Source organism: Acipenser ruthenus, chromosome 38 (assembly GCF_902713425.1).
Source record: "Acipenser ruthenus chromosome 38, fAciRut3.2 maternal haplotype, whole genome shotgun sequence".
Taxonomy (NCBI): domain Eukaryota; kingdom Metazoa; phylum Chordata; class Actinopteri; order Acipenseriformes; family Acipenseridae; genus Acipenser; species Acipenser ruthenus.
In genome coordinates, this window is record NC_081226.1 from 6516137 (window position 1) to 6544100 (window position 27964).

Below are 27964 nucleotides of genomic sequence, written 5' to 3' on the forward strand. Positions count from 1 at the left end.
CAGGGAACTGTTTAGTATAAGTTACTGCTTAATCAAAACTACGACTACGACTAATAATAATAATAATAATAATAATAGTAATAATAATAATAGCACACATTGTACCGTTACAGAAAATTATACCTATTTAATAATCTCTGTCTCTCATAATGTAAATACAATTTCACAGATCCACAACAGATTTTATCTATAAATGACTGAATAAGGTTGACTTCACAAATACATAATTTCACATAATTTAAATAAAAAAAAAACATAGCTAAAAATGATGTGCACGAGCAATAGCCAGGTGTTAAATTCGAGTACAGTATAGTGATGCGTGCATTAAAATCACCAACAAAAGACGTGACTACCTGAGTACAGAAACAAAGACGTCACTGACCGATCTAGAATCATCCGTGATGTACAGGCAGACATTTTCAAAATAGCGTGATTATCTTCTTGAGGAATTCGAAGAGAAGCTTTTACAATTTCAGCGTATCATTATTAGGCTCAGTTTTAACAAACAGTACCAGCTTGGACAGATCGGAAATCCTGACCAGACCCCTGTATATTTCGACTGTCCTTCACTGACAGCTCATCCAGGAGCCTCAAAGCCGTGCTGCTCCATAATGGTAACAAGTACTCGTCTCTTCCCCTGGCTCACTCGGTGCACCTCAAAGAGGATTACAACAGCATCAAGACCTTGCTAGACGCCTTGAAGTATGATGAGTACGGTTGGGACCCCCGGAAGGTGCTGATGCCACCACTGCACATCAAATTGGGCCTTATGAAACAATTTGTCAGAGCTCTAGATAAGGAGTCGGCAGCCTTCAAGTACCTTCAAGACTTCTTCCCTAAGCTGTCTGAGGCAAAGGTCAAAGCCGGTGTCTTCGTCGGACCACAGATAAAGAAGATCCTGGAGTGCAATGAATTCCCCAAGAAGCTCACTAGTAAGGAGAAAGCGGCTTGGAACAGCTTTGTCGCAGTGGTTCAGGGCTTCCTGGGCAATCACAAGGCCGAAAACTATGTGGAGCTGGTTGAGACTCTGGTGAAGAACTACGGCACAATGGGCTATAGGATGTCCCTCAAAGTCCATATCCTTGATGCTCGTCTTGATAAATTCAAGGAGAACATGGGAGCGTACTCGGAGGAGCAAGGCGAGCGCTTCCACCAGGATATACTGGACTTTGAACGCCGCTACCAAGGACAGTATAACGAGAACATGATGGGAGACTACATTTGGGGGCTGATTCGTGAAAGTGATTTACAGTATAATCGTAAATATTGAAAAACTACTCACTTCTAAATCTTTTGTAGTCATTTTTGTATTACTTATAGTACAAATAACTAGTATAAATACATGTTAATTTGGATTCATATGTTGTTTTTTTTCTGACTTTATGTGAACGAAAAGACACAAATTCGCCCGTTTTCTCATTGGAAATAGGTAAATTTCAAAATATCACTGTCCTGGTCACAAAAGCAAAGTTTGTGGAGAATAATAGCCATTTTCTATACTTTTGAGGCATAAGCAATTAGGAAATAACACTTACTACCCAGGAACAAAAATTGTGTTACATAGTGAATTCAGAAACCCCCTTCAATACTTAGATCCACAAACAAGGCTGTTGTTATACACGCGTGTTGGCTGTTTAATTAGTCAATAAAATATACAAACAAATAAAACATTTCATTGTATTACCTGTTCACCAGAAAACGGGGATTGTGACCCTTTTGTCTTCTCCAGATCCACACAACGTTGTGGTATCTGAACCCAGTATAAAATGCATGTTTCAGGAAAACAGTGTAGGATTCTCACATTGTTTCATTCATCTTATGAACTGGAATATGATACTAGACAATGAATGATAACATATAAGGGCAAGGGCCTTATATGTTACCATTCAGATATTAAGAAAGCAGAACCGGGGAGGCAGGCACTTCTCGAGTTAAGACAGAAGCCATCAGTTGCACATTACTGTACATTTACCGTTTGTTTTGTTTAAAAAAAAAAAAAAAAAGCTTTGCATGGAGATGGTTTATAGCAAACCGCATAGCAACACTGTGTATTTGTAGCCTAATTAATCTCGTTTATGTTTGTTTACTTTTAAAGCAAAAAATGTCCACATGTTTAAAGCAGTTGGCGTGTTGTTTTTGTTCACTGACCTATTTATGGATGTGTAAATGCTTTTTCTATAGATGATCACAAACCCGACTTTTTCACATACCGCCTATACCCCAGTCCACAGGGGGTCGGATATGCGACGTTGTACTGAACTGAATATATAATGATTCCCCTAGCTATTTGTGGTCTTATGCTGCCATCTAGTGGAATAGTAAGATTATGTATTTAAAAAAAAACACAGCTGCCAGATAATACATTACCTTATTACTCCACTAGATGGCAGCAAGTTTTACAAATGTGTGCGATTAATTGTTAGCCCTATTATAAATTATTTTATTTTTAACAGGTCTTGCAAGAGTCTCGTAAAGATCACGAAAGCTTAAATGACAGTGCAGCTAAAGATAGCGTAGAGGACACTGCTGAATCAGAATCGTTTCCTCCAGCAGGGTGTAGTGTAGGAGTAGAAAGATGTCAGATAGCAGTCCAAACACCGAAATAGAGATTGCCTTACAAAAGAGTTGGTAAAAGTTCAATTTAACACGGTAGTAATACAGAAAAGGGACTTTCATAAAAACAAGATACCATCATATTTCACAATCGGGGCACTTACTGAGTTACAGACATAAGTATTGGCACTCCCTGTCTGAACTCAAATAATGTACCTGCAATCTTTACTATTACTTGCTAGGATGCATGAGTGTTCAATAAACTTCAAAACATATCACTGTTAAATAAGTATAGTTTAATTAACAGCATGTATTAAACTAAATAAATTAGTGAATAACATTGTTTCAATTGAAGGATGCCAATACTTTCTTCTGCGACTGAAGATAGATAGAAAGTCTAGTAATCTCGCAGTATACAAGGATACAAAAGGTAAGGCTACACGTCAAACTGACGTGGTTTGGATCGTATTGATTAGGATTTTCGGCGTTAAATAATGTTTCTTCTAAAGTCTCTTTAAAAATGTCATCCTCCTCACTCTCCGAGGTTTCAACATCCTTTTGTTTACAAACACTTGCTAGCTCCCTGCGTAGCCATGCTGCTTCTGTTCAGCTGGGTCCACACCTGAGTCGCTTATGTGGACGTCCCTGCAACTTGAACCAGCTGCTGTAGACATAGCGATCACGTGGCAATTCGAGAACTCTGATTGGTTCTTATAATGCTGACTGAAGGGCTTGCTTACCTGTCATGAAGAAGCTCCAATTTTAAAAATGTCGGCGGTAAAATTAAACGGTTTCGTCCAGTTTTTAAGAAACATTGTTTTTTTTTTTCTTTAGGGAGTATGGCATTTAAAATAACAACAGTTGAAAAAATAATAACAGACAACTATTCCTCGTTAATTACTGCACACATTACGACCTGACCAAAAAAAGTGTCACCTCAGTTGTCAAAAAATAAATAAAAATACAATTCTAAACTTGTAGACACGGTGAAAAGAAAAAAAAAAAAAAAAAGTGTCAACTCAGTTGTGAAAACCAAAACCAAAAAAAAAAACCTAGTCTCAGTATTGTATATGTTACTCTATTAACATGTTATTCTTAAGTAAAGAGGCATACACTCTGACTGCTGGAACCATGTTTTTACTTCAGAACATAGCGCGCCACAAACACACTCCTACATTCAGTATCATTACACTATCGAACCTCTGACCGGAACTATGGTAAACTTACACCAGAAAAGTAGTGCCCTTAATCAATTACACAGATCACATACATAACAATTCCTCCCCACTTAGTTTTAAAATTGCCTTAAATGAATTGCTTATAGTGCAATACAGCTACAGCATATGGGATCTTTTTATACTATAAACAAACATTAATTGTTTCACAAAATGTGAACTACAAATCAAGCCTTTGTGGTGGATTCCGGGTTCTCTCTGGGTAACGTCTGGGTGCAACGGAACAGGCAGTCTCTGGAATTTCAGTTGGGATAGTTACATTTCCACCAAGTGGTTCAGCACTGTCTACAGCCCACTGAGACTCATCCATGGCGGTTATTCCTGGCTCCGGGAACACAGCCGGCGTGGAAGTTGAGGTTTCACTACGCTGGTTCCTGGAAGCTGTAGACAGTAGCTGGTCCACATGCCTACGCCAGATGAGATTTGGACTAATTTTTACTGTATAGCTGAGTGGTCCCAATCTTGTAGCAATTTCTCCTGGCACCCATTTCTGATTACGATAATCCCTTGTTAGCACCTCCTGTCCCACTGCAAAGGTTCGTAAGGGCCCCTTGCTCGTGCGCTGGTCACACTGTTTCTTCTGTACCTCTCTGCGAAGATCAGGCTTTAACAAGTCTAGTCGCGATCTTAGATTTCGGCCCATAAACAACATAGCTGGTGTCTGACTTGTTGTGGCATGTACCGACTTTCGATAAGCCAAAAGAAAGTTGGCTAGCTTTTGCTGTACTGACAGTGGTTCTCTCCCCATTGCTCGCATTGACTGCTTGAACGTCTGGATAAATCTTTCTGCCAGACCATTGGTGGCTGGGTGATAAGGGGCAGATGTTATGTGTTTGATGCCATTTCTCGTCACAAATGTTTGAAATTCTTCTGAAGTGAATTGGGTTCCATTATCACTCACAATCTGCTCAGGCAGCCCAGTCCGTGCAAAGAGTGTTCGCAGACTCTCAACTGTTTTAGCGGACGTAGCAGATTTTACACAGAAAACTTCCGGCCACTTTGAATGTGCGTCCACTGCTACAAGAAACATTCTGTCCATGAAGGGTCCGGCGTAATCAATGTGTACTCGCTGCCATGGGGTGGAGGGCCACTCCCATGTGTGCAGTGGTGCTAGCTTAGGCATGTGTTGTATTTGTTGGCATCCTGGACACCCTTTTGCTAAGTCTTCAATCTGTTGATCTATGCCAGGCCACCAGACGTAGCTGCGGGCCAGTGCCTTCATCTTAACCACTCCCAAGTGGCCATCATGCAACGCCTCAAGCACTCTTGATCGCAGTTTAGAGGGTATGACAACTCTGGTGCCACACATAACACATCCATGATACACTGACAGCTGCTCTCGCCGTGCATAGAAAGCAGACAACTGGGGGTCTCCATGTGTTGGCCAACCTTTTACGGTTATATCATACACTTTAGCCAGGACAGGGTCATTCTTAGTCTCCTTTTGTATCAGAGCATTCGTTACTGGTAACACGTCCATCTGTGCTACGTACAACATGTCAACAGGATCTGGCTCAGTCTCTTGGTTAAGTGTCTCCAGCGGCAGTCGTGAGAGGCCATCTGCATTACCGTGGTGCTTTGTGCCCTTGAATTCAATGTCATAGGAGTGTGCACCTAAGAACAAAGCCCAACGCTGTAGCCGTGCAGCTGCCATTTCCGGAACACCTTTCCTGGGGTTAAAGATGGAGACTAGGGGTTGGTGGTCAGTGACCAATGTGAATTTCTTGCCAAACAAATACTGGTTAAATTTCTTTACTCCCCACACTAGACTTAGGCCCTCTCTATCAATCTGAGCATAATTGCGTTCTGCTGCTGAAAGAGATCTTGACGCAAAAGCTATTGGTCTCTCAGAGCCATCCTGCATCTTGTGCGATAACACAGCACCAACTCCATAGGGGGAAGCGTCACAAGCCAGCTTAATGGGTAAGGATGGATCATAGTGAGTGAGTACCTTCTTTGAAGTAATCAGTGTTTTAGCCTCCTTGAAAGCATGTTTACATTTCTCAGACCACTCCCATTTGCTCCCACTCTGCAGTAAAGCATTCAAAGGGTGTAACACCATGGACATATTTGGCAGAAACTTGTGGTAGTAGTTAATCAATCCCAGGAAAGATCGAAGTTGTGTTACGTTTTGTGGCTGCGGCGCTCTGAGTACAGCATCAATCTTGTCTTGTGACTTGTGTAGGCCTTGCTTATCAATGGTATGGCCACAGTAGGCTATGGTTTCTTTGAAAAAGTCACATTTGTCTTTGTTAGCTCTCAGTCCATACTCACACAGCCTAGTTAGTACCCGTTGCAAGTTCTCTAGATGTTCCTTATCATCCGCTCCAGTCACGATGATGTCATCTAGGTAACACTGCGTACCTGGTATGCCTTGTAGGACTTGATCCATGGCCCTCTGCCAGATCGCTGGGGCTGATGCAATGCCAAACACTAGACGGTTGTACTGAAAAAGGCCTTTGTGTGTGTTAATAGTAAGAAATTTCTTTGATGTTTCTTCCATTTCCATTTGTAAATAGGCCTGAGCCAAATCTATCTTTGAGAATCTTGCACCTCCTGCCAATGAGGCGAAAATATCTTCAATACGTGGCAGAGGGTATTGATCAGCGCGCAGTACAGGGTTCACAGTGACTTTGAAATCACCGCAAATGCGCAGATCTCCACTTTTTTTTATTACTGGCACTATTGGTGCTGCCCATTCACACCAGTCCACCTTAGACAAGATGCCTGCCTCTTCTAAACGCTTCAGTTCAGCTTCTACTTTGGGGCGTATAGCATAGGGTACAGGCCGCGCTTTGTTGAACCTTGGCTGAGCCTCAGCTTCCAGCACAATTTTGGCTTTCATGTGTTTCAGGGTACCAATGCCATCCTGAAACACTTGTGATGACTGGTTTAATAAATCAGTTAGTTTATCATTTGTAGAACTGTCACTTGTTTCTGGCGCCACCCGCAGGGCTTTAATGGAATGCCAGTCCAGTTGAATCTTCCTCAGCCATTCCCGTCCTAACAGTGGTGGTCCTCCGTGCTTAATTACATACAAATCCAGGAGGTACTTGACATTATTGTAAGTTACATTTACAGGAATCCGGCCTATTGGGGAAATCTTTTCTCCTGTATAAGTTTTCAGCAAGACTGGGGTTGACCGCAATTTTACATTTGGAAAACGTTCTAAGTACTCTTCATGAGAAATTACTGATAAGGCAGACCCAGTGTCTAGCTCCATTTTCAGTGTCTTTCCCTCAACTTGTAGTGTGATCCAAATTATTTTGCGATCCGTTTCTTTTAAGCTGAATAGTTCAAGGCAAGCTAAACCCTCTTCGGGTGAGTCAGAATCTGTTTCTGTGACGTGGTGCATCGACGTGACTTTCCTTTTCCACTGCTGCGGTCGTTTTACATTAGCAGCTGATTTACACATTTTCTGAATGTGACCTCGCTTATTACATTGTCTGCAATCTTTGTCTTTAAACCAGCAGTCACTTGCGTCATGTGATTTCTTTCCACAACGAAAACAAGATATCTCTTTTGCATTAGTACGTCTAGCAGCAAGTTTGTGTGTAGCGCATTCTACTGTCGCCTTCTGTTGTAACTCTGTTGCGTCTTTTGCCGCGGTCTCCATTGACACAGCTATTTCAGTAGCGCGGTTTAAGGTTAAATCTCTTTCAGTCAAAAGACGTTTCTGTGCGCTTTCATTGTGTATCCCGCAGACTAACCTGTCTCTTAAAGCATCTCCAAGGCCTTCTCCAAACTGACAGTGTTCCGCTAGCCGTCTCAGCTCTGCTATATACTGAGATATGGTTTCATTTGTTTGCTGGTTACGCTTATGGAAACGGTAACGTTCGGCAATTACCAGTGGTTTTGGAGATAAGTGGTTCTGTAACACTTTAACAATCTGCGTGTAAGTTTTATCAGCCGGCTTCACTGGCGCTGTGAGGTTACGTAACAAGCTGTAGGTTTTTGCACCCATTACGCTCAGTAAGACCGCTACCCTCTTTTCATCAGCGATTTCATTAGCTTTACAGTACTGTTCAAGCCTTTCGACATATGTGGCCCAGTCTTCTATTGTGCTATCAAACACGTCCATTTTTCCCACACAGGCAGACATTTTTGCTTATATTGTTTTTCCTTACTCACGTATGCAGTCTCTTTTTCTGTGTCTTTTTTTTTACGTAGCTGGCTGCTCTCCGGTCCGTTTTCCTTTCTTTCTCGGTTTTTTTTTTTTTTTTTTTTTTTTTAACAACGCAGGCTATCCGACACTCGTCGCCAATTTATTGTATATGTTACTCTATTAACATGTTATTCTTAAGTAAAGAGGCATACACTCTGACTGCTGGAACCATGTTTTTACTTCAGAACATAGCGCGCCACAAACACACTCCTACATTCAGTATCATTACACTATCGAACCTCTGACCGGAACTATGGTAAACTTACACCAGAAAAGTAGTGCCCTTAATCAATTACACAGATCACATACATAACACTCAGTTATCATAAAAAAATTAAACTTGTAGACGCGGGAACCTTGGACACAGCAATTGCGCGATTTCGGGAGCAATTGGGTTGCGCAACTGACCGCTCAGGTGAGGACCCGGCTTTAAACTTCCCTTCCCCTGCGCACGTCATGTAGCAACGGGAGGAGTTACATAGCAACCACTGAAACAGGTTTCCTGTTTACCAAAACGCCGATTTAAAACTTAAAATTAGACTGCTTTCCAGCAACTTTTGAGTAAAACGGAACTTTGGAGGGTTTTTTTTTGTTTTTTTTTTAATTATTTTTTTTTTAGTCGTCGCCAATTATTTTTACCCCGGTTTTCACCCCAATTTAGCATGCCCAATTATTATCTGTATCCCCGGCTCACCGCTCGCAACCCCCCCCCGCCGACTCGGGAAACGGAGGCTGGAACACGCGTCCTCCGAAACATGCTCCTTCCAAGCCGTCATTTTTCGCACTGCAGATCCACAGCAATGCCACCAGACCTATAGTGCCGGAGGACAACACAGATGTGGCGGCTCCGCTGCAGAGCCACAGGCGCCCTATTGGCCACAGGGGTCGCTGATGCGCGGTGAGCCGTGGATTCCCCTGCCGACCTAAGCCCTCCCTACCCGGGCAGCGCTCAGCCAATTGTGCGCCGCCCCCCTAGGAACTCCCGGTCACGGTCAGCTGTGACATAGCCTGGATTCGAACCTGCGATCTCCAGGCTATAGGGCACATCCTGCGAGGAGCATATATATATATATATATATATATATATATATATATATATATATATTTTTTTTTTTTAAAACCCCAAAGTGTTCCTTTTTGCCTTCTCCAGATACAGAGATTGTGTTATAGAAACCCATTTCAGATAGAGCATGTTTCAGGATTAAAATAAAGGACACTGTTTCATTCGTTATAGAATCAGGAAGGAGACATTAAACAATGCATGTTCACATATAGTACTTCCATACTGTTGTGAGGAACACTATTGGATACAAAGGTGTGGCTGTCAGCTGGAATGGCCTCAGAAGGGTGTTTGGTGCCACCACCTTTAAAAACCCGGTAAGGTCTTGTATAAAGGACCATCAATGTCAATGATATTATTATTTATTTGTTAGCCAACGCCCTTTTCCAGGGCAACTTACAATTGTTACAAGATATCACATAATTTTACATACAATTACCCATTTATACAGTTGGGTTTTTACTGGAGCAATCTAGGTAAAGTACCTTGCTCAAGGTTACAGCAGCAGGGTCCCCCACCTGGGATTGAACCCACAACCCTCCGGTCAAGAGACCAGAGCCCTAACCACTACTCCACACTGCTGTATAGTTTAAAATAAGGGTCAGGGTTACATTTAAAACTTTTATATAAAAAAAAAAAAATCAAGCATATATTTCCAGGTAAATAGCTAATTAATTACACAATACAAATACAACTGTTATCTGTAGTATTTTAAAATAATTTTATGCAAATGTATATCCCATTTATAACCTTAATTACTTTCCCCTAAAAAGAGCTAACATCTAACATGCCAGCTTTAATATACATGCAATTTCCACAGACGTGCTAATTAACTAATAGTCAAAACCAACAATCATGACTAATAATTGTGAAAATCAAAAATAAATACATACACAACTACTGAAATAGTGAAACTAACTACTACTAATTAAGAAATGAAGTGAATAATAGATACATAAATAACTTAGGACACAAGTACCAAAAACCTGACACTTCTGCAATTATAATTGTCTAATTAACAAGGTTTAGGAATACACTTGAGCATGATGGAATCTCAAACAGGCTTCACATTTACTGCATGCAAAATGATCTTCACCATAGATTTAAATCTGCAAACCATTTACAGGTTGTTGCTTTGGCACCAGAGTCTAAATATCTGCAGTTTTATGATTCCAGGTCAAGGAGTGCGGCTCAGTGGTGGCAGCGATCTCTGCTCTGGGAGAGTTGAAGTACTGCGTGGGAGCGCCTGGAACACGGTCTGTGATGCTGGCTTTGACCGGCAGGATGCAGAGGTTGTCTGTCGGCAACTTTGGTCGGAGGAGATCCAGTGCTTTGGAAACGAATCCCGGCTCTATGACTGTCGCACTACAGACACGAAGAAGCAGAGCTGCACACACAGGAACGACGTGGGCCTTGTCTGTTTCGGTGAGTCTTTATTCTTGTTTATTAATCAGGGGCTATAAACATTGTGGGCGGATAGCAAGCAAGTCATTTGGACAAATGTTTCAACAAGGATTCTTTATCAAAGTTTTTACAATGTGGGCTCTGTGTTTTTGCTTTAGCAGGCTCAAGTGTAAAAGAAAGCAAGACATGCAAAGTGAGAACTTTTTTTAACCAGATAACATGTTTATATTATATGCATATGTCCAATGTAATCTCAAGAAGCTTAGCATGCCATAAAGCATTATTATATATATTGGATACAATGGGGCCATTACTTTCAATAGAAATTGACCAGTTTTATACCGCTAGCTTAATGCTGCTTCATTTTTGGCAAGCTTGTTTTTGATCATATACCCGAGAGTGTGAGGGTTTGGGTTGTTCTAGATGAGTGTCACTCTTCAGAAGTCTGTAATTAAATGAATACTGGTGCATAACTATTAGAAAGCTAAAGAAATGCATGCCCACCAATCATGCCCTTGCAGCCAGTATTACAAGAACATAGCAACCCTTTTGTGATTGATAGCTAGAGTAAAGCAAACCCCATGCCCTGGTTCTCTGCTTGTGCTGTGCCCTGCTCACACTCTGCTGCCCTGTGTGCAGGGTACACTGAGTACAGGCTGGTGGGTGGCCCGGACTCCTGTTCTGGTCGAGTGGAGCTGCAGTACGATGGTCAGTGGGGGACGGTCTGCGATCGCTATTGGGATCTACAGGACGCCACAGTTCTCTGCAAGCAGTTGAATTGTGGGTACGCTGTATCAGTCCTGGGACAGGCCTGGTTTGGTCAAGGCAGCGGTGATGTACGGGCTGATATATTCGACTGTGATGGCAGTGAGACACACATATCAAATTGCTCCATCTCTGCATGGGGACGAGGTGCCTGCACTCATAGCAATGATGCAGGAGTGAATTGTTCAGGTGAGTAGTAACCACTCTAATGGGTGGAAGATTGAATAGGTAACTTAACATCCTATCTGCTAAACATCTCGGTATTCTAGGTATTCAGATCTTCTACTGCCATCTGGTGGGATTGTAAATTAAATCAATTTACTGTTACAGTATTTTTATATACCCATTAGTATTGATTAATTGTTCCCATATTTGGGGTGTATTAGATGTGTACAGTTTATGATATTTTATACATTATGTATGCATACAAATAAAGCAAACAGTCTCACATTTAAGCTTATATAGTTAGAAATGCCATTTACACTTTTAATTAAGTTCTCAATTATCCATGTTGGTTCTGAGTTCTAAAGCACTCAATACCATTATGAGTTTATTCATTTCTCTATAAAGCTAAATCTCTGAATAGCTCTGAGCTTGCTCCAGGTGGAAGAACAGACAGTGCCCAAACAACAGAATTACTCTGAAACCATGTTTATGTTTTAACTGATTCAACATACAAGATAACAAACTGTAGACTGATGTAGATGCTGTAGATGCAGTAAATAATGGTGCTGTTCCTTCAGCTCTGACGTGTTTCATTCCCCCCCCTGCTCACTCTTATTATCTTCAGGTCCATTGCTACCAGCACAAGCAGGTCGAGTCGGACCTCTACCAAGTAAATGCAACACCAGTAATGAAGGGACCACGCTCTGCTCAGGTTAGTGCAATTCAAACTCTTGTGTTAATAAGTTATTTCAATGTGACTATACTGACATTACTGCCATGGGTACAGTCTGTGACAAGGATTCTTATCTGAAAATGGGCACGCATTATCATAGGGTTATTATTTATATTATTACTAACTGATTCTGTGCATAAGCTGCAGTGATTGTGTTATTGATGTGTGCTTGTGATTCTGTCCCCCTAGATCACACGGCCCTCAGGCTGGTTGGGGGAGGAGGTGCCTGCGCTGGGAGGGTGGAGATTTATCACAACGGCTCCTGGGGGACTGTCTGCGATGACTCCTGGGACCTGGCAGATGCTGAGGTGGTGTGTAAGCAGCTCCAGTGTGGGACTGCACTCAACGCCTCAGTGTCAGCCTCCTTCGGCCAGGGGACCGGACCCATCTGGCTGGACGAGCTGCGCTGTCAGGGGAACGAATCGACTCTGTGGGGGTGTGCCTCAGGAGGGTGGGGGCAACACAACTGCAGACACAAGGAGGACACGGGAGTCGTGTGTTCAGGTACAGGACTGCAATAACTCACTATACCTAACCAGCTCGCCACCAGCCCCCCAAAAAATAAATGCAAAATTCTCATTTAGTATGCTGATGTATCACTCACTACTGTGCCATCTTACTACTGTGACTCTTTCTATGTTACACATGACTCTGTGAATCATACCCTTACACTTCAATTCAATAACTGTACCAATAGAAAGCTGCAGCAAAGTAATCACACACACAAAACTCATTTTGTGTCTTCATACATGCACAGGAAATGAAACTACAGGCTATGCTCATTAAAAAAAAAACACATTTACATTCACTGTATGCACATGTAATAATGTAAGTTTGACACACAAAGTGACTCTCCTAGATAACCTCATGTTGCTTCACAGTTGAATAAGCGCTTCTCCAGATAAATGTAAAATAGATGAAGACGGGTAATTGGTTTTAAAAGAAAGGGAAAAGGCCAGTTGGATAAGACTTTACCTTTCAGTTTAACAGTAGGATTTTGTAAGGTGTTAGTGAGATATGAAAGTTATGAAGGAAGCAATATAAATGAAAACATAAACGCACAACAATGGTTTTAAAATATTTTACTTGAGCTGTTTGTATTTATTTATTGTGATTGCATTTGTGCTTATTTTGATTGCAATTTGTTTAACATTTCCAATAATTAAGAAATCTACCAAGGAGTATGTATGCTCGTCTCCACCGGGCAGGGGGTAGTTAATCCATTTCATGATTTCACTTTTACTGAAAATCTTTTAATGAAGCAGAAGTTTTGTAACCTGGAATGTCTACATGCATCTTGCTAACATATTTCTATTGTTTGTGACACAGAGTTCAAGAAGCTGAGACTGTCTCGGGGCTGTTCTGGACTGGCAGAGGTTTTCTACAATGGCACCTGGGGCAGCGTCTGCTATAACGACATGGATAAAAACACAGTTAAGATGATATGCCGTGAGGTCAACTGTGGAGAGAGTTCTGAAATATCAATGCCACTTCCAGCATCTAGCACTGCACGCAAGTGGCTTGATAATGTTAAATGCAGAAGGCATGACTCTACACTGTGGCAGTGTCCATCTTCACCCTGGGGTCAAAACGACTGCTGGGACAATGAGGTGGCTGAGATTGACTGCAAAGGTAAAGATCTCTCTCTGTTTTTCTTCTGCTGGTGACCTAATGGCTCAGCAGCTAAACAGCCACCTGAAAGACCACAGTTTTAAATCCTGTTCCAGTGATAACCGGAACATGCCTCCCCGAACACCAGCAATACAACGTGAAGTTGTGTTATTGGAGGCACTGCTCTTTCTAAGAGGGGTCTAGTTGATGTCTCCAACCCTAGAGCAGCAGATACTGAGCCCTGACCAAACTTACTGTAATACCCACCACACTGGAGAGGCCAGAGCAGGGCTGTGCTCAGCTATAGTGTTATTTGTTAATTGTTTTAGTTATTTAATCAGGATTAATGCACTACATATTCCAGATTGTAAACTCATTCCTTCAGTATGAGTTTACAAGATGAAACTTTAGGGATACAAGTTGGCATACTGCACCTGTGAGCTTCCCTGTGGACATGTCTCCACTATACTCACCACCAAGAGACACAAAACATACCCATGCTTTAGCAGTGTGAATAAAACACAATTTTGTTGTTTGTTTTTAGCAGTGGAAAAGAAGCCAACTGTCTCCAGCATACCCAAGAACTGCTCTGAAGACCTCAATCAGGAGCACTGCTCAGGTGGGTTCGTATTTCATTGACTTGACCCTTTAGAATTATTAGATTCATTCTAACTGATATCACACATAGAAATATGCAATTGTAAAAGTAATGCATACAATTAGTCATTTTACAGAGAAATACTGTTTTAAGTACAGGTAGGGAAGGGTATCCAAACATGTCAAAGATGTCTTATTCCTACACAGTTGTGAATTGTTACCTGTTTACCATTCATTTGAGCCAAATTTGTAATTTTCTGCTGCAGTGCTGATTAAAATTATCGATCTCATAATTTCCAATAGTAAAGAGACTACAAAGCAGGACAACTTATAACAGACCTTAAGGGAAAGGTTTGTGTCTTTTTTTCAAGTGAACAATGGAACAGTGCATTCCTAGATGTGAATACCAAGCCTACCTCTAATAGTCACACAGCAGCCTCTGTGCTGAACTGATTCAGTAAGCCCTGCTGTTTTATTCCAGAGCCAGCAGAGCTGAGGCTAGCTGGAAGCTCAATTACCTGCTCTGGACGGGTGGAGGTGCGGTTCGAGGGGTCCTGGGGCACAGTCTGCGATGACTCTTGGGACCTGAAGGACGCCCAGGTGGTCTGCAGACAAGTAGGCTGTGGGGCAGCAGAGAGCGCAGGGAGGGGTGAGGCTACGTTTGAACAAGGGAATGGCATCATCTGGCTGGACGATGTGAACTGCAGGGGCAGCGAGATGCACCTGTGGGACTGCCGACACTCTCCACTGGGACACAATGACTGCGACCACAAAGAGGACGCATGGGTTACCTGTGCAGGTGAGAGAGGGGGTTATCTGAGCAGGGGAGATGGGGAATTAGCTGTACTGTGGAGATGCTCTGTTGTGTTAGGCAGGGAGTACTTGCTTACATTGCAAATATTAACAGTCATTTCATTTTGTTTTACAGGTGTTCCAACTACTATCAGCTCTCCATTGACAGGTAAAAGCAGCAACTTTTAAACGAATCAGACACACCTCTCTTATACACATAAACACAAAAGCACAGCTCTAGGGGGAAATGTTTCTTATTGTGTAGCGTTCTGAATTTGGGAGTCGTGTGGATAAACGATGGGAGGCCTCAGTTAGGGCTTTCCTATGTAAGCAATGTGAATACAGCTTTTTTGCTTTATTTACAGTACAGAACCCAACTGTTTACAGAAGTGTCTGTCTGTTCTCCTCTCCAACAGAAGCCTCTCCATCCAGGCTGCAGCCACAGAGAGACATGACCATCCCATTGATAGCCTGCATCGTGCTGGGAGCTCTGCTCTTTGTGGTGTTGGTCCTGTTAGCCGGGCAGCTGCAGCACAACAGGATGCTGAGGAGAGGTAGGGAACAAATCCCTTTAAAGAGACGCGAGCTCAGGAAGGTGACACACTCAGGTCCTAGTGCGCTGTTCTAGGATTGTATTCAGTAATGCCCTACACCAGCATTTTAAATCTGCAGTGCTTTCCAGACAACACAAATGCACTACCCAGATCCTTTATAGCAGTGATCATTGTTCTGTGTATCTCAGATGACAATTTATAAATCATTCTCTTTTATTAATGATCTGGTTAGAGAAAAAGCTTGTATTGACCCTCATGTGGGATACCAGATTGCTGCAGCAGGGGCAGCAGAGGACACAATCTTGACAAGTTCTGTCATTAATTAAAGAGCTGTTAAAATGACAGTTTTAAATAAAGAAAATAAATGGTGTTCATGCACTGTGGATCATTGAAGGCTGTGCTGTTCAGTACAGTGTGTGGAGAGCTGTGTCACTGTGAATGAGAGCCTGTTTCCTCCCGTAGGGATTGCTGAGGAGGAGCTTGACCCCTTCCATGAAGCCATTTACGAGGAGATTGAGTACAAACTGGCCAGACAGGGAACCTATGATGCGCCCAGGAGAGGTGAGTAAGAGGGGAGGGGGAGTGGAGAAAGAGAGAGCCAACACACACATCACACTGCCACACAATCCACAAACATGACTCAAAGCAGCAGACTTGTAAACCTCTCATCACAGGAAACACTACAAAGAGTGCGAGACAGACAGGAACAGAGCAGCAAACAGTAGATAATATGTAGTTACTTAGTATGTAGTGTAGATCCCAAAACCACTGTTTAATTTCCTATCCTGAATTCAGTAATCCAAACATTGAACAACAGCTACAATAGTAGTCAGTGTGCAACAAGTAGCAGGTAGTGAATTTGCAGAGTGAAAGCAAGGCAGCACTAACCCTGTCTCCTGTTCCAGGGAGTTTCCTTTCTGATGAGCTGCCCTTTGACTACGATGATGTGGAGGACAGTGAGGGGAACCCCATCCCAGGTAAGGGGGGCTGTGTTACAAACCTATGAAGAAACAATTCTCTCACCTGTATCACCAGTTCTGTTCTCTGTCTCGTTTAGGTGAAGCACTGCTCTCTCTGGTCTGTAACACTAATGCTGTTCTCTGTCTCTTTTAGGTGAATCGATGCCCTCTCTGGAAGGAGAGACCCCAGGGTACTATGACGATACCGTCCCTATGAACAATAACCCAGAAGATTTATCAGGTGAGTTCTTGCAGACAAGCCCTGTAGAGGAGCCCTGCACCAAACCCAGTCTTGGAGAAAGTAAATGTATTCAATCAGGTTCCTAATTTAGCTCACGTTTGTCAAACCCTCAGTAACTGCATATTGTTTGTGCAGGTAAGTCTCAGGACTGTGCAACATCCCCCGCCATGCCTGTTGAGCAGTAGAGTGGGTTTGATTCTAGGGTGCCAAGTAGTTTTTCTTCATTTGATGGGTCAGTCTTAATGTTATGTAAACAGTTTTATTTAGCACTGTGAACCCTGTAAGTCTGTTAGTGGACAATAGGAGGGAGTTAATATGCTGTGGGTGAAAGCAGGTCAAACTCCAGAGCTAACCTTGATTCCTGTTCCTAGGAAGTTTCCATTCTGACGAACTTCCCTCTGGCTACTATGATGTGGAGTACAGTGAGGGGAACCCCATCCAAGGTAAGGGGGACTGGAGTCTACAGTGGGGAGGGATTGGGATGGCCCCTCAGATATCCTGCCCCGCTTCAGCACAGCACACCCTACTGCCCCAGGAGCAGCACGCTGTGGGGGAGCCTGTAACTGCCCCACTCCCACCTCTTCCAGCAGGTGTCACTACCAGGCAGTGGAGTTTGAGAAGTTCTGAATCTCTCAGAAACCACCCATGGCACTCTAATCACACCCATTGCTTAAACCAATCCCTGACCCCAGATCTGTGTGAACCCTCCCACTCTGTAAACCCAACCAATCCGATTGTATGTGTCTCTCTTTGGCAGGTTTTCCCCTCACTCCCCCTGGAGAGGAGAGTGCCCGGGCCGCACTGCCCCCTGAAGAAGGACCCGCTGCACCTGACAGGACTGACTACGATGATGTTGGGGAGGAGTCTCCAGGAGAGGGTGGGGCGCTGTGAGGCTGGCAGTGTGTCTGGAGGAGAATAGAGGGGCAGCTGGAGACCCTAGAGTTCAAGAGCTGTAAGAGCGCCATTAACTGTAAACCTGCCAGACAGTTTCACTGCAGTTCCAGCCTTCCTCTGGGATTTCACTGTGAAACTCCATTGGCTGAATATTTAGCAGGGTTCTCACAAAAGTGCTTCATGTAGAAAATGAATGTTTCCCTTTATGCTGCAAAATTGCATCTTGTTATAAACAAGCATCAAATTAGGAAACCATGTCTCGAATGCTAATTGAATGTTGAAAGAATCTACGAAATTATATTTTCCCAAGAAAAATAAATCATCAAATTATGATTGTTGCAAAGCAACCTCAAAGATCAGTATTTTTTATATATATATTTTTTTTAAATCACTGTTTCTGGCTACCAAAGTAACTGAAACAGTTCAGAATGTATCACTATTATCTGCTGTATTATTGAATTGTGGTTTGTCACACTTGTACTTTGCTTGAACAAAAGTTATTGTATTTCTTGCTCTTATTGTATTACTTGTATTGTAACACTTGAAATGTATTTGCTTACGATTGTAAGTCGCCCTGGATAAGGGCGTCTGATAAGAAATAAATAATAATAATAATAATAATAATAATGTAACTAATAGCCATTGGGTGGGTTTTGTGAAACACATTGTTATAACAATGGTTTTTGTGTGCACCCCCATCACAATTATGAAGGTATATACAGATTTCCAAATGTAAAGGAAATTCGCTTGGCAGTCTGCTGTCTGTGTATTTTGTGTCCGTTTTTTCTAGCAATGTCTCTTCTGGTCAGGTTTTCTTTTAAATCCAGTCCATAGTCTTTAAATACAGATTGTGTTTTAATAGGGGTCTGTGTTCCCTCTTTCAGCCTGTAATTGTGGTGGTGTGCAGTTTCAAAGGGGATCTGGTTTGAAAATGGATTGTTTTGAAATTCCGTTGTAAAGTTTGGATTTACAGAATTCTTGTAGCCCAACTCTTGACAGTTACCCTGTTTGTAATTCATTTGGAGCTAGGTGTGCAGATAAAAAATGATTTATATATTAAAATGTTAGTTTGTTTTTTATTATTTGAATATATCTATTCTGTTTTAATGTACCATTTCTAAACGTATAGCATTTCTTGCAGAGTGTGCAATGGCTTGAAGGCTGTATTCTATTTTTAAACAATAAAGTCTAATTTAACATCTGGCGGATGGCATGTGTTTTTGTTGCAAAAATGGTTAATGTAATACACAGAGAATGTATTCAAGGTTCCTTTAACTGTACTTACTATGTATGTGCAACAGCCTGCAAAAAACGTCTGCATTGTCACAAAAAATAACTGGCCAAAGGTTTTGCATCGTCCTATAGAATTAACTCCTTTTGCTTCAGAAAGTCGAATGAAACCTGCTGAATAATGTTATGTTGACATATTGACTTACATACTGCTTTGTTGTTTTCAATATACTCAAGTCTCAGTTCTAAAATTCTAGGTGATGCAAAACCTTTGACCATAGCTGTACATTCCCTGAGCAAGTTTCACCGATACCTCTTTCCCTGACAGAACATTTTATGAGACAACCTCTCTTGTTGAACACTTTATTACTGGAGCTTTGGCATAACTGGCTGACCCGCTGAATTACCAACTGAAGAATCGAGGGTGCAGCTTTAAAGATACAAACTTGAGTATTCACTGGCCCTTCCTATGTTAAACACACTACAGGCTAAATATGTTCTTAGGTATGGTGACACGTCATAACCCTCGGTCTCTGGTCACGTGGGAAAGCAGTTTTGATCTCACTGGGAGACTAATCTTGTGGGATTGAGAGGAGGCAAGATTTCAATTAAAAAAAATGTCAGATCTGAAGATGTAACAGCACTTCTAAATGCATACTATGACCTTTATTGCAATATAATTTATTAGTATACAGTTATTTGTAAACGAGCAGGAAACAGTGCAGACAAATGTTTTTTTGTTTTTTTTAATATCCACAAGCTACTGTTTCTCAAAGGGTTTTCTGTCCGGATAGATGAATATTTGAATGCTTTTCAGTTATGATTACACAAAGATTTGAACAGAACAATGTAAAGCTGCATTTTGTTTTTCCTGCAGCAAAGCAGGAGAAAAAACTCTCTACGTTGGCAACCAAAATCTAAACTCAAGGAACCACCTGTTTATCTTATTTTATATGCTATATTCCTAGGAAAACACATGTATTAAATGATGTATTTTATAAACACAGCAGGTGAGTGTTTAATATGTTTAAGACACAAAATAATGAATTACCTTGACAAAGCAGACATGAAAACATGTTTTTTTTTTCTTTTGAGTACAGTTTGACACATGTGGACATATAAAGGTGAGCTTTATGAAAATCTAAACCCTTACATATAGACGGAATACACACCTTTACTATAGACAAGCTCTTAGGTATATTTTAGGAAATGTAAACGTTACAGCAGCCATTGTACAAGTCAGGTATTAGAAAGAGATAGCGAGGCTGCCTTGGTGTCCAGATTAGTAATGATAAACACAGAGTGGTTAAGTGCTTGCACACACATGAAGCCTAACACGACAGTCGCCGCATGACATATTAATAAATTAATGAATTGTCTTTTTTGCATTCATTACCGTGTACCTATCACATTAATAAATGGAAACAGCATTAATTATATGCAAACTTTCTTCTTGAAGTGGCATTTTGGATCCCGGGAACTAAAATATTCCTTTTTAAGAAAAAAAAAAAAAAACGACTTCAGAGAAACAAGATTTCAAATCGGTTTTGAATGCTAATGTGAAAAAACAAAACAAAACAAAAAAACACACACACAACATCGCTGCCCGATTGAAGGATGTCATCTCGCACGGCCGAGACCAAGAGCATTGCAAGTAACAACAATGCCAGCTTTGAGAGCTTTGCAATTACAATGTTCTTGCTAGCGCTCAGTCCACAGGCGTTTGAGTCCCTGTGAAAGTGCTTCGTTGGGCTGCTTTTATTCTCTGCGATGCTACCTTTCCTCGAGGCAAACTGTGCTCTTAATAAGCAGGTGCTGCGATAACACTTCATAAAGGCTCTAGATGAACTAAATGGAGTTTTATGAAGGTGGTCCTAGATCTACAGCTATGGCCGAAAGTTTAGCATCACCCTATACAATTAACCAATTTTGCTTCACAATGTCGAATGAAACCTGCTGAATAATGTGACGGTAACATATTGAATGACAGAGCGTGTTGTAGTTTTCCATATACTTCATGAAAAAAATGGCAAAAAAATTCATATCATTCATATCATTTTGTTGTTTCTTAAAATAAAATACATAAGTTATGTTTATATATATATATATATATATATATATATATATATATATATATATATATATATATATATATATATATATATTATTGAAGACTCAATTCTGAAATTCTAGGTGATGCAAAGCGTTTGTCCAGAGGTGTAATAAATAATCTAGAAATGATCTTCATTCAATTGTCTCTGTTTTCAACTCTATATATACATCTAGAGAGACAGCAGCACCCACCTTGTCTACCTTGTGACAGTGAATGAGTCCATCCGATCCCAGGTAAAACGTAGAGAACGCATCGTAGGTCCTGCAAAGGGAACAGTTCACAAATGACTCCTTCCTGGGATTTAAAAGATGCGACTGCTGGGGCTTTTTTGGGGGCGGTGCCCAGCGATCATTCCTCTAAGTATCAATTTCAAAATACTGTTGGAACGGAAAGCGGACGGCACCAAAATCGCACGTGCATTCATTTTGCACTTCACTATGCTTTCCCCATGTTTGAATTGCAAATGGTCCATGACGTCCCTTAACAAATGATCTCTAATGACAATGCAGTGCTTTTGTAAGATAATAACAGCACAAGGGCAAGGGGGGGGGGGGGGGGGGGGATTTCCAGTTTTAGCAACGTCAGCTTTGGTGAAACCCCTTGGGGGTGTGGAGAAGTACTATATAATGAAATTAATTTCAAACGATACTGAAGAAGGCAGGAAAGTACAATGCGTTTCAATGGGATCTTATATCTTGTTTTTCTTTATACTTTCTTTACTTGCATTTAATTTATTTAACAGTGGGCCTGAACTATAAAAGCCAGCAGCAATCTTATCAATGTCCAGAATTTACGATTTAGTTCCCAATTTCAATTTGCAGCTGTTTGAAAAATGTGCCCAAACTTTTAAAAGTTGCTTAGACTCTTGCTAGATTTTATGGATCAAGCCTCATATGTTGTAGAAACAAGTACATTGTCTGCAAAGAAACTACTTCTGTTTCTGGTTTGTTTTCTTGAGATAATAAATATTTCCTTGTCTGAAACGTTTTGGCTCTCTTCATTTTTTTTTAAAGACAATGTGATACCATTTTAAAAATACATCTGTTGATTCACATTTCTCATGTCTGCTAATTTTTACATCATTAAACAGTTACATGAAAACATTTTACAATAAAACACATGGCATCGGCCAGATGTTAAATGAGATTTTATTGTTTAAAAACAGACTAATAGCCTTCAAGCCATTGAACACTCTACAAGAAATGCTATACACTTAGAAAGGGTACATTAAAGCAGAACAGACATATTAAAATAATAAAATAAACACATTTATTTTTTTTCTGTATAACAAGCTCCAAATGAATTACAAACAGGGTAAATGTCAAGAGTTGGGTTACAGAAAATTTTCTAAGTCCAAACTTTACTATAGACTTTCAAAACAATCCATTTTGAAACCAGATCCCTTTTAACACTGCACACCACCACAATTACAGACCGAAAGAGGGAACACAGACCCCTATTAAAACACAATCTGTATTTAAAGACTATGGACTGGATTTAAAAGAAAGCCAGACAAGGAGAGACATTGCTAGAAAAAAGGGTACAAAATATACAGATTACTTTTTATTCAGACAATATTTATTTATTTTTAATAATTTGAATGCACTATTCCCAGACACTGGTATCTGATTACTCCCCAGCTACACCTTAACAGAGTCAGAATCAACTAATGGGGAATTTCACAGTAAAATATAACAGCAACATTTTGGCAATATTGAATTAAAATACGTTTTCTGGTTTTAATAAGATGCCAGATATATTCGTATGTCTTTAGCATTTAGAATTTCTTAGAGCAGACTGACAACCAATTTTCCTGTACACATTATAACCTTATAACTTGTGAAAAAATTGTTGGATACAATTGTAAATCTGTGTAGGCTTATACCTTCATAATTGTGATGGGTGATGGAGGTGGGTGATACATAAATCATTGTTATAACAATGTGTTCCCCCAAAACATTGAAAACACCCACCCACTGGCTATTAGTTATATTTCTGAACTGTTTCAGTTATTTTAGTTGCCAAAACCAGTGGATTTTTTTAAAATACTGATCTTTGAGAAATCAACGATTTATTGTTCTAGGGAAAATATAATTTCTTAATTTCTTTCAAAGTTCAATTAGCATTCGAGACATGCTTACTAATTTGATGTAAACAGCTTGTTTGTAACAAGATGCAATTTTGCAGCATAAAGGGCAACAACATTCATTTTTTACATGAAGCACTTTTATGAGAAGCCTGCTAAATATTCAGCCAATGGAGTTTCACAGTGAGATCCCAGAGGAAGACTGGAACTGCAGTGAAACTGTCTGGCAGGTTTACAGTTAATGGCGCTCTTACAGCTCTAGAACTCTAGGGGGCTCCAGCTGCCCCTCTATTCTCCTCCAGACACACTGCCAGCCTCACAGCGCCCCACCCTCTCCTGGAGACTCCTCCCCAACGTCATCGTAGTCAGTCCTGTCAGGTGCAGCGGGTCCTTCTTCAGGGGGCAGTGCGGCCCGGGCACTCTCCTCTCCAGGGGGAGTGAGGGGAAAACCTGCCAAAGAGAGACACACACAATCAAGGACTGGTTGAGTTTACGCAGTGGGAGGGTTCACACAGATCTGGGGTCAGGGATTGGTTTAAGCAATGGGTGTGATTAGAGTGCCATGGGTGTTTTCTGAGAGATTCAGAACTTCTCAAACTCCACTGCCTGGTAGTGACACCTGCTGGAAGAGGTGGGAGTGGGGCAGTTACAGGCTCCCCCACAGCGTGCTGCTCCTGGGGCAGGTTATCTGAGGGGCCCTCCCAATCCCTCCCCACTGTAGACTCCAGTCCCCCTTACCTTGGATGGGGTTCCCCTCACTGTTCTCCACATCATAGTAGCCAGAGGGAAGTTCGTCAGAATGGAAACTCCCTAGGAACAGGAATCATGATTAGCTCTGGAGTTTGACCTGCTTTCACCCTCAGCATATTAACTCCATCTTATTGTCCACTAACAGTTACATGGTTCAGAGTGCTAAGTTAAACTGTTTACATAACATTATGTAAACAGTTTAACCCATCAAATGTAGAAAAACTAGTTGGCACCCTAGAATCAAACCCACTCTACTGCTCAACGGGCATGGCGGGGGATGTTGCACAGTCCTGGGACGTACCTGCACAAACAATTGCAGTTACTGAGGGTTTGACAGACGTGAGCTAAATTAGGAACCTGATTGAATACATTTACTTTCTCGAAGACTGGGTTTGGTGCAAGGCTCCTCTACAGGGCTTGTCTGCAAGAACTCACCTGATAAATCTTCTGGGTTACTGTTCATAGGGACGGCATCGTCATAGTACCCTGGGGTCTCTCCTTCCAGAGAGGGCATCGATTCACCTAAAAGAGACAGAGAACAGCATTAGTGTTACAGACCAGAGAGAGCACTGCTTCACCTAAACCAGACAGAGAACAGAATCGGTGATACAGGTGAGAGAATTGTTTCTTCATAGGTTTGTAACACAGCCCCCCCTTACCTGGGATGGGGTTCCCCTCACTGTCCTCCAAATCACTGTAGTCAGAGGGCAGCTCATCAGAAAGGAAACTCCCTGGAACAGAAGACAGGGTTAGTGCTGCCTGCTTTCACTCTGCAAATTCACTACCTGCTACTTGTTGCACACTGACTACTATTGTAGCTGTTGTTCAATGTTTGGATTACTGAATTCAGGATAGTAAATTAAACAGTGGTTTTGTGATCTATAATCTAAGTAACTGATTTAATATCCTTGTGGTTTCTACTTGTTGATGGTGTCTAAGGCATACACAAAGTCATTTGATTGTATGTATTTTTTTAATATAATGCACTTCTCCCATATTATCCACTGTTTGCTGCTCTGTTCCTGTCTGTCTCCCACTCTTTGTAGTGTTTCCTGTGATGAGAGGTTTACAAGTCTGCTGCTTTGAGTCATGTTTGTGGATTGTGTGGCAGTGTGATGTGTGTGTTGGCTCTCTCTTTCTCCACTCCACCTCCCCTCTTACTCACCTCTCCTGGGCGCATCATAGGATCCCTGTCTGGCCTGTTTGTACTCAATCTCCTCGTAAATGGCTTCATGGAAGGGGTCAGGCTCCTCCTTAGCAATCCCTATGGGAGGAAACAGGCTCTCATTCACAGTGACACAGCTCTGCACACACTGTACTGAACAGCACAGCCTTCAGTGAGCCACAGTGCAAGAACACCATTTTGTTTCTTTATTTAAAACTGCCATTTTAACAGCTCTTTCATTAATGACAGAACTTGTCAAGATTGTGTCCTCTGCTGCCCCTACTGCAGCAGGCTGGTATTGCACATGTGGGTCAATACAAGCTTTTTCTCTAACCAGATCATTAATAAAAGAAAATGATTTTTAAATTGTCATCTGAGATGCACAGAACAATGACCGCTGCTATATAGGATCTGGGTAGTGCATCTGTGTTGTCTGGAAAGCACTGCAGATTTAAAATGCCGATGTAGGGCATTACTGAATACAATCCTAGAACAGCGCACTAGAACCTGAGTGTGTCACCTTCCTGAGCTTGCGTCTCTTTAAAGGGATTTGTTCCCTACCTCTCCTCAGCATCCTGTTGTGCTGCAGCTGCCCGGCTAACAGGATCAACACCACAAAGAGCAGAGCTCCCAGCACGATGCAGGCTATCAATAGGTGACTGGGTGGAGAGGCGTCTGTTGGAGAGGAGGACAGACAGACAGACACTTCTGTAAACAGTTGGGTACTGTACTGTAAATAAAGCAAAAAAGCTGTATTCACATTGCTTACATAGGAAAGCCCTAACTGAGGCCTCCCTTCGTTTATCCACACGACTCCCAAATTCAGAACGCTACACAATAAGAAACATTTCCCCCTAGAGCTGTGCTTTTGTGTTGTAAGTTGCCCTGGATAAGGGTGTCGGCTAAGAAACAAACAAACAAACAAACAAACAAACAAACAAACAAACAAATAAATAAATAAATAAATAAATAATAACAACAACAATATCATTGACATTGATAGTCCTTTTTACAAGACCTTACTTGGTTTTTAATGGTGGTGGCACCAACACCCTTCCGAGGCCACACCTTTGTATCCAATAGTGCTCCTCACAGCAGTATGGAAGTACTATATGTGAACATGCATTGTTTAATGTCTCCTTCCTGATCCTATAACGAATGAAACAGTGTCCTTTATTTTAATCCTGAAGCATGCTCTATCTGAAATGGGTTTCTATAACACAAGCTCTGCTATCTGGACGCAAAAAGGAACCCTTTGGGGGGGTTTAATAAAAAAAGAACTATTTTCCATATCCCAAAACAAACTCCAATATTCTGTTTTACTCAAAAGTTGCTGGAAAGCAGTCTAATTTTAAGTTTTAAATCGGCGTTTTGGTAAACAGGAAACCTGTTTCAGTGGTTGCTATGGAACTCCTCCCGTTGCTATATGACGTGCGCAGGGTAAGGGAAGTTTAAAGCCGGGTCCTCAGCTGAGCGTTCAGTTGCGCAACCCAATTGCTCCCGAAATCGCGCAATTGCTGTGTCCAAGGTTCCCGCGTCTACAAGTTTCTTTTTTTTTTTATGATAACTGAGAGCATTTTTTTTGTTTTGGTTTTGACAACTGAGTTGACACGTTTTTTTTCTTCTTTTTCCCGTGTCTACAAGTTTAGAATTTTATTTATTTTTTGACAACTGAGGTGACTCTGTTTTTTAGGTCAGGTGGTAATGTGTCCAGTAATTAACAAGGAAGAGTTGGCTGTTATTTTTTCAACTGTTGTTACTTTAAATAACATACTCCCTAAAGAAAAAAACAACGCCACTTAAAAACTGGACGAAACCGTTTAATTTTACCGCCGACATTTTTAAAATTAGCGCTTCTTCATGACAGGTAAGCAAGCCGTTCAGTCAGCATTTTAAGAACCAATCAGAGTTCTCGAATTGCCACGTGATCGCGATGTCTGCAGAAGTCGCTCAGGCGGTTGCTTGGAAAGTAGAGCCCGGCTCTACTGCAAGCAGCTGGTTCAAGTTGCAGGGACGTCCACATAAGCGACTCAGGTGTGGACCCAGCTGAACAGAAGCAGCATGGCTACGCAGGGAGCTAGCAAGTGTTTTTAAAAAAGGATGTTGAAACCTCGGAGAGTGAGGAGGATGACATTTTTAAAGAGACTTTAGAAGAAACATTATTTAACGCCGAAAATCCTAATCAATACGATCCAAACCACGTCAGTTTGACGTGTAGCCTTACCTTTTGTATCCTTGTATACAGCGAGATTACTAGACTTTCTATCTATCTTCAGTCGCAGAAGAAAATATTGGCATCCTTCAATTGAAACAATGTTATTCACTAATTTATTTAGTTTAATACATACTGTTAATTAAACTATGCTTATTTAACAGTGATATGTTTTTGAAGTTTATTGAACACTCGTGCATCCCAGCAGGTAATAGTAAAGATTGCAGGTACATTATTTGAGTTCAGACAGGGAGTGCCAGTACTTATGTCTGTAACTCAGTAAGTGCCCCGATTGTGAAATATGATGGTATCTTGTTTTTATGAAAGTCCCTTTACTGTATTACTACCGTGTTAAATTGTACTCTTACCAACGCTTTTGTAAGGCAATCTCTATTTCGGTGTTTGGACTGCTATCTGACATCTTTCTACACCTACACTACACCCTGCTGGAGGAAATTATTCTGATTCAGCAGTGTCCTCTACGCTATCTTTAGCTGCACTGTCATTTATGCTTTCGTGATCTTTATGAGACTCTTGCAAGACCTGTTAAAAATAAAATAATTTAAAATAGGACAATTAATCGAACACATTTGTAAAACTTGCTGCCATCTAGCGGAGTAATAAGGTTATGTATTATCTGGAAGCTTGTTTTTTTTTTAAAAATACATACCCTTATTATT

General features: G+C 41.3%; 1 protein-coding gene and 1 long non-coding RNA gene across 2 annotated transcripts in view; both read right to left on the bottom strand.

Annotated features, from left to right (window-relative positions):
- Positions 1-27964, bottom strand: part of LOC117433802 (scavenger receptor cysteine-rich type 1 protein M130-like) — a 153402-nt gene that overhangs the window by 46733 nt on the left and 78705 nt on the right. The window lies entirely within an intron of this gene.
- LOC131706944 (uncharacterized) lies at positions 24565-26725 on the bottom strand. Its single transcript, XR_009310886.1, has 4 exons — positions 26096-26725; positions 25634-25747; positions 25073-25171; positions 24565-24638 (listed from the first exon to the last, which is right to left on the bottom strand). It is a non-coding gene; the product is annotated as an uncharacterized LOC131706944 (long non-coding RNA).